Here is a 6,780-nt window from a genome sequence, read left to right as displayed (position 1 = left end):
GCGCCCAGCCTGCCTCTGGATGTTTATGGTTAAGGGAACAGATTGACAACATTTACTAAGCAGACCAGACATAGGAGTGTCCTGATATCCTGATATCTTGAGAACAGAAGCAGTCCTGTTTTGCTTTAAAGATAATATCGATTCTTGCAAAATACAGTAGTTAAGAACATTAACTCTTCATCACAAACCCTCATAGCAGAGCACATCTCCCCATGCTCTGTTTTTTGTTTTTTTTTGAGACGGAGTCTTGCTCTGTCACCCAGGCTGGAGTGCAGTGGCGCAATCTCGGCTCACTGCAAGCTCCACCTCCCGGGTTCACGCCATTCTCCTGCCTCAGCCTCTCCGAGTAGCTGGGACTACAGGCGCCCGCCACCACGCCCGGCTAATTTTTTGTATTTTTAGTAGAGACGGGGTTTCACCGTGGTCTCGATCTCCTGACCTCGTGATCTGCCCGCCTCGGCCTCCCAAAGTGCTGGGATTACAAGCGTGAGCCACCGCGCCCGGCCCCCATGCTCTGTTTTTATCGTGCATATAAACAAGTATTGTACCGTGGGTGGACACATTTCCCCTCTTAATTTTGGGAACACCGTGCTCTGTCTATGGAGTAGCTGTTCCTTCACTTTACTTCTGTCAATGAAAACAGTCAAACTCTGAAAAATATTTGAAGAGATTTATTCTGACCAAAACATGAGTGACCACGGCCCATGACACAGCCCTCAGGAGGTCCTGAGAACCTGCACCACAGGTGGTCGGGGTGCAGCCTGGTTTTAGACCTTCTACGGGGCAGGAGGGCATGAGACATCAATCAAATACATTGGTTGGGTCCAGAAAAGCGGACAACTCAAAGTGGGGGCGGGGCTTCCAGGCTATGGGTAAATTTAAACATCTTCTGGTTGACAATTGGTTGAGTTTGTTTAAAGTCCTGGGATCCACAGAAAGGGAATATTCAGGTTAAGATAAAAGATTGTGGAGACCAAGGTTCTTCTGAAGCCTCATAGTGGCTGCCCTTAGAGACAGTAGATGACAAATGTTTCCTATTCAGATGCTTAGAAAGTGCTAGACTCTCTGTAACCTGAAGAAATCTTCTCAACAGATCCTTTTTCTCTAAACATTCACAAATGCAAAAACACATTTTGTATATTTGTGCATGAGTGATCTATAGAAGTCCATGTCTTATCCTTGTCATGAAAGTTCATGGAGACATGATACCTTTATCACTTACTGTGCACTCACACGTCACTGGTTTCAAACATTTCTCACCCGTGTGATGGGGCACTGGGTGCCTCTGAGAATATGCTGATTTTTGGACTGGACATATTCTCCACTCCTCACTTGACTTCATGGTTCTTTGCTCATACAGATGTGTCTGTGACTGAAAACCCAATGCTGATATCCAGCGGATTTTCCTCTTATGAGATTCATATTCTCTCTCTCTCTTTCTCTCCATGTCTCTATTTTTCTGAGACATGCTGAATCCTGCCAACAGCCTCCATCTCACGTTCTGCCAATCTTCTGCCTCAAAGATAACTAGGAGCAAACTCATCCTTGCCCAAGGTGGGAAAACTCTCCGGACTTATACCAGATTTACAGCCTCATATGAAGAACCATGATCAAACATTATTTGTTTTTAGATTATACCTCAAAACAAAAAATGCTTTTTCATAACAGCTATGGCATTCTATATTCCTACCATTATGCAAAGCAGCACGGAGGCTCCCAAATACATTAAAACAGAAATACCATATGACCAGCGATCCTTCTGGGGCTCCTTCCCTGGGAGGGGGCCCCCACGTCTGAGCCTCCTTCCCTGGGAGTGTGCTGTACACGGAGCCATCCTGGGACCTCAGAAGCCTGGGCTGGGTTCAGGGGCATGAGAAGCCTGAGGGGCTGAGGGGTGCCCAGGGCTGGGGACCCACGGGGATCTGGGAAGGTACCTGTCTTCCTCTCTGGGGTTTGGCTAACCATCCTGTTCAACTCTGACTTTCAGCCACTGCTCAGATTAGCCATTGCCAGTAACAAGGGGAATATTTTGGGCTCCATCTGCTTTTGTGTTATTTCTCTCTCTGTTCAATACTCAAGCAAGGAAAAGGGATGCTGTTCATCGTGGGACCCTTAGAGGCGTGAAACACTTGCAGCTTAAACTGCTGGAGAGGAACTATCTAGACACCAAAGGCAGGTAAAGTCAGATCTTCAACATGAGACGTGGGCTTGGGCTCTCATCTGTATTTGTGACTAGGCCTCACCTGCTTTTTTTTTTTTTTTTAATAAACTTTAATTTATTATTTTTGTGTGTGCGTAGGGATGGGGTCTTGTCATGTCGCCCGGAGTGATCTTGAACTCCTGGCCTCAACCAATCCTCTCTCTTCAACCTGGCTCTGGCCTGGGCGCTGGCTCTCTGTGAGGCTGTGGCTGGACCCGGTGCACTGCAAGCAGCTTCCAAGGCTGCCACTGGGAAATGCAGTGGTGCTGGAAGCTTGGAGACTCCAGGAACCACAGGGCCCCAAAGAGGGAGTTACAGCCCTGGCTCAGGAAGCTTCAAGGCCTGGGCTCCCTGAAGGGCCACAGCTCTTGTTTCCTTCTCTTCACCTGCAACATGGAGAGCAAGGGGCAAGTTTCAGCCCTGTTTGTGTTACAGCTCTTTCAGCTCTGCCATTCAGCAGGTCCTGAGTTCTTGTCCTGTGTCCAGGAAGAATGAGGTATGTGGACAAGTGGAGGGTTTATGTTATAGCTCTTTCAGCTCTGCCATTCAGCACGTCCTGAGTTCTTGTCCTGTGTCCAGGAAGAATGAGGTATGTGGACAAGTGGAGGGTTTGTGTTATAGCTCTTTCAGCTCTGCCATTCAGCAGGTCCTGAGTTCTCGTCCTGTGTCCAAGGAAGAAAGAGGTATGTGGACAAGTGGAGGGTGAGCAAGGTGAAGAGGAGCTTTATAGGGTGACGGAATAGCTCACAGGAGGCCCTGGAGTGAGTAGCTCCTCTCTGTAGCTACTCATCCCAATGTCTGCTCGGCTCTGGCTGAGCTCAGGCTCTTATGGGCCTCAGAGGGGAGGAATTGCGCACCAATTGGTGCATGAGCGGCCATGGGCAGGCCTGGAAAAGGTACCACAAGTCCCCTCTCTTGTCTGCAGGACTGGCAGCCCTGCCCCTAGCCTTCAGGCCCTCCCTGGCCTAAAGGTGGGCTCTCGCCAGGGACCCACCCCCTTCCATCCGGGCGCCTGTCTGCCTCCTGCTGCTGTTCATAGTGTCCAGGCTGTAGGTGCCAAGGGCTGCCTGCAGGCCAGCGCCGACCTGCCCTCAGACCCCATTGGCTTCCCTCCCAAGCTCGTCAATGCCCAAAGTCTGGAGGGGGCCAGGCAGCAGGGGGTTGGCATGTCAGCACTGCTCCACGTGTGTGCACACCCAATCGGGCTGTGACAGCACCCGGGCTTGGCCCCAATTTTGCTCTGAGATTGGAGTAGACACTGAAAGCAGGGAGAAGCCAGGCAGTGGGGGCAGGCACTTCTGAGCCTGTGAGGGCAGCGGGATGCCTTCCTGGGCCCCCAAGAGTGCAGGGATGCCTGGGTCCACAGCCATGGTTTTGGCAGCTGCAACTGAGCCTGGAGGGTGGGGTCGCAGGGCTCCTGCCTTCTCCACGGAGTGGGAGGCCCAGGTCCACAGCTGTGACTTGGGTGGCTGCAGCTGAGCCTGGGAGCGCAGGGCTCCTGCCTGCTCCCAGCCCCCCTAAGAACACAGGGAGGCCCAGGTCTGCAGCCATGACTTGGGCAGCTGCAGCTGTGCCTGAGGGGGTGGGCAGGGCTCTTGTCTGCTCCTTGCAGTGGCAGGCCCCGGTCTGCAGCCACAACTTGGCTGGCTGTGGCTATACCTACAGAGCTCCTGCCCCATCAACTCAGAAGGGGCTGGGATCCCACTTGTCCCTGGCTCCTGCTGGCTCTGTGGAGTATGCAGCCCATAGGCAGCCCCAGCCACACCTCCCCACTGTACCCAGCGTGATGGCAGCCACCACTCCAGATGGGCTACCTCTGCCATCATCACTATCACTCAGAGTCCATGTTAGGGTCCACTCTTGGTGTTGGACATTCTATGGGTTTGGACGGATGTGTAATGACACGTACCGACCATGACAGTATCACGCAGAGCACTTTCACTGCCCCAAGTCCTCTATCTTCTGCCTGTTTCTCCCTCCCTCCCGTCCCCTGGCAACTACTCATCTTTTTACTGTCTCCATAGTTTTGCCTCTTCCAGAATGTCAAAGAGTTGGGATCATACTGTGTGTAGCCTTTTCAGATTGACTTCTTTCACACAGTAATGTGCATTTAAGGGTCTTTCATGTCTTTTCCTGGCTTGATAGCTCATTTCTCTCTAACCCTGAACCACACTTGATGGGATGAACCACAACTGATGCTTCCATTCACCTGCTGAAGGACATCCCGGCTGCTTCCAAGTTTTGGTGAGTATGAAGAAAGTTACTGTAAACATCCACGCTCAGGTTTTGTGTGGATATGTTTCCAGTTCCTCTGGGTAAAAACCCAGGAGCTCAACCTCCACCTGCGTCTCTTAGGCAGCCCTCTTCTGCCGAGCTCTTCCTGCTCTTCTTGTCTCCAAGCCTGGCCCCAATGCCCTGGCTCTTCTCTCTACCTCCGGAGTCCTCCCAAGCCTGGCCCAGACCCCGGACTCTCTCCCTCCTCCAGATGCTGCAGCCGTCATTGCCTGGAGACTCACTGAGCACCTGCTCCCTTGTTACCACGGATCTTCTGGGTGTGTGCATTCTCTAAGGGACTTGTGTCTTCACAGGACAGACTTCATCGTGCTCCCCTGAGGCTTCTCTCAGGGCTCAGCAGCCTTGGGGGCCAACTCGATGGGTAGTTCAGTTGATGGCTGCTGTGAGACCTCGGTTCTTGTCTTCTTGATTTAAGGGAGTTTAAACAAGAGACACTCGGCAAAGGAGACGGAATGTATAGTGATTTAGTGCAAAAGAAAAATAATATGAGAAAAGTTTGGTGCAGAATGGACAGTACACCCTGAAAAAGAGGATTCAGGGTCGGCTGCTCATGAGGATGAGACGGCAAAGGCTGGAAGGAGGGAGATTCCCTCTATGGGAGTCTTCCATGATTACGCATGAGGAGGTGGGAGAGGCGTTGCTAGGAAGCATGTTCCGGGTGCTCCTCTGGCTGCGCATGCGCAGTAGCTGTCCACGCTTGTTCATAACGTCGCCTGTCTCACTAGCATCTTCAATGCTAGGGTCGGTCTGAGGACAGGTAAGTTCACAGTGCGCGTGCTCTCCAGAGGGGAAGGTCCCTACTGAAGATGGCTGTGCTCGAATGAGCTCGATTACACTGCCAGTGCTGAGGCTTGCTGTGTTGACCGTATGGTCACCGTGGTCGCCATGCCCCGAGGACCTGGTCACTTCCTTGACTACCTGTCCTGCCTCGGGTTTGACGCCCACATTTACAGGGCACTTTGAGATGCTGCTGCTGCCAGAAATGAAAATGTCATTAAGGTGTCACACTTGGCCCTCCTCAGTCTATCCCATTGGGCCTCCTCTCTCTGACGGACGCCATGGCAGTGCTGTGGGCACGGACTGCACAGCTGCTGTGTGGTGTGGGTCCAGGTGCGGGAAAGGCAGGCATTGCAGAGAGATGCCCAGGTGCACAGGGGCGGCTGCAGGAGAGCTTGACGCTCAGGGCCTGGGAGGGCTGGGAGGAGAGATGTCCCCACACAGCATGTGTGAGCCTAGCACGTGCTCATCACCGGGGAGTGAGTGGGGTGGGTGGAAGACCTGTTGGTGGAGGGGGATCCAGAACAACAGGCAGTGTGTCTGGACTATGACAGTGAGTGCTGGGCGCTGGCCTCGGTGGGAACAGCCTGGCCGACCCACGTGGCACTCCTCGCCTGCGCCCCGTCCCCTTGTGGGTCCCTTTGGTCACTCAGGACCCCACACCTGCCCTCTCCAACCCACACTCATCAGGTGCTCAGACCTGCAGCTTCCTAACCTGCTGCATGTGGCCTAGTCAGCGAGTTCAAATGACCAATTCCCAGGTCCCAGCCCAGACCTCAGGATTACTGGGGAGGGGGCTGGACTCCGCATTTTAAACAAGGTTTCGATGACTCTGGAAGCCGCACTGTGAACCAAGTCACTCCACTCTTGCTGGAACCAGTCTGTCGGCATCTGATGCCCTCCTGCCCACCACTCTGCTTTCCGTTTTAGCGTCGAAAGTGGCTTCCAGCAGAGGACACTTGGGAGGGACACAGCCACACCCAGGACCCAAGGCCCAGGTGAGATCCGGAGGCTGTGGGAATGCTAAGGGGCGGTGCTGGTGGCCCAAGTCACGAATCTCCAAGGATGTCCCCTGCAGAGTGGACCACGAAGAAAGTGTCAGAGGATCTCTGCACCACAGCATCTGGGTTGCATCCTGCAAGAGACGCCGCGGGAGCCCAGCAGCACGGCGTTTTCTGAGTGTGGCCCCATGGGCAGCAGCAGTGAGGGCTGCAGGGTGTGAGGGCCTCCCCTGCTGCTCCCCTGCCCTGTCACTCACCACATCCCGCATGTGGGCCCTCTCTGCTGATGATGAAACCTACCACACTTGGGTCACTGGTCATGATTCCTGCAATAACCAGCTCCCTGATAATTAAGATCTGTTGGCCAGGCGCGGTGACTTACACCTGTGATCCCAGCACTTTGGGAGGCCGAGGTGGCTGGATCACGAGGTCAGGAGTTCAAGACTAGCCTGGCCAACATGGTGAAACCCTGTCTCTACTAAAAATACAAAAAATTAGCCGGGCATG

The 6,780-nt window shown here is 53.3% G+C and overlaps 1 protein-coding gene across 1 annotated transcript in view; it reads left to right on the top strand.

The window, feature by feature from the left end:
• Positions 1–4,960: 4,960 nt before the first annotated feature.
• The window catches only part of JAKMIP3 (Janus kinase and microtubule interacting protein 3), a 162,758-nt gene continuing 160,938 nt past the window's right edge, over positions 4,961–6,780 (top strand). The window contains exons 1-2 of the mRNA XM_058435886.1: positions 4,961–5,252; positions 6,203–6,270. The gene's annotated coding sequence lies outside the window, so the exon portion shown is untranslated. The remainder of the gene's footprint in view (positions 5,253–6,202; positions 6,271–6,780) is intronic.

This window comes from Hylobates moloch, unplaced genomic scaffold (genome assembly GCF_009828535.3).
Source record: "Hylobates moloch isolate HMO894 unplaced genomic scaffold, HMol_V3 SCAFFOLD_3, whole genome shotgun sequence".
Lineage (NCBI taxonomy): Eukaryota > Metazoa > Chordata > Mammalia > Primates > Hylobatidae > Hylobates > Hylobates moloch.
Note: the sequence above shows the minus strand (reverse complement) of the source record. Positions and strands in the feature narration are given on the sequence as shown.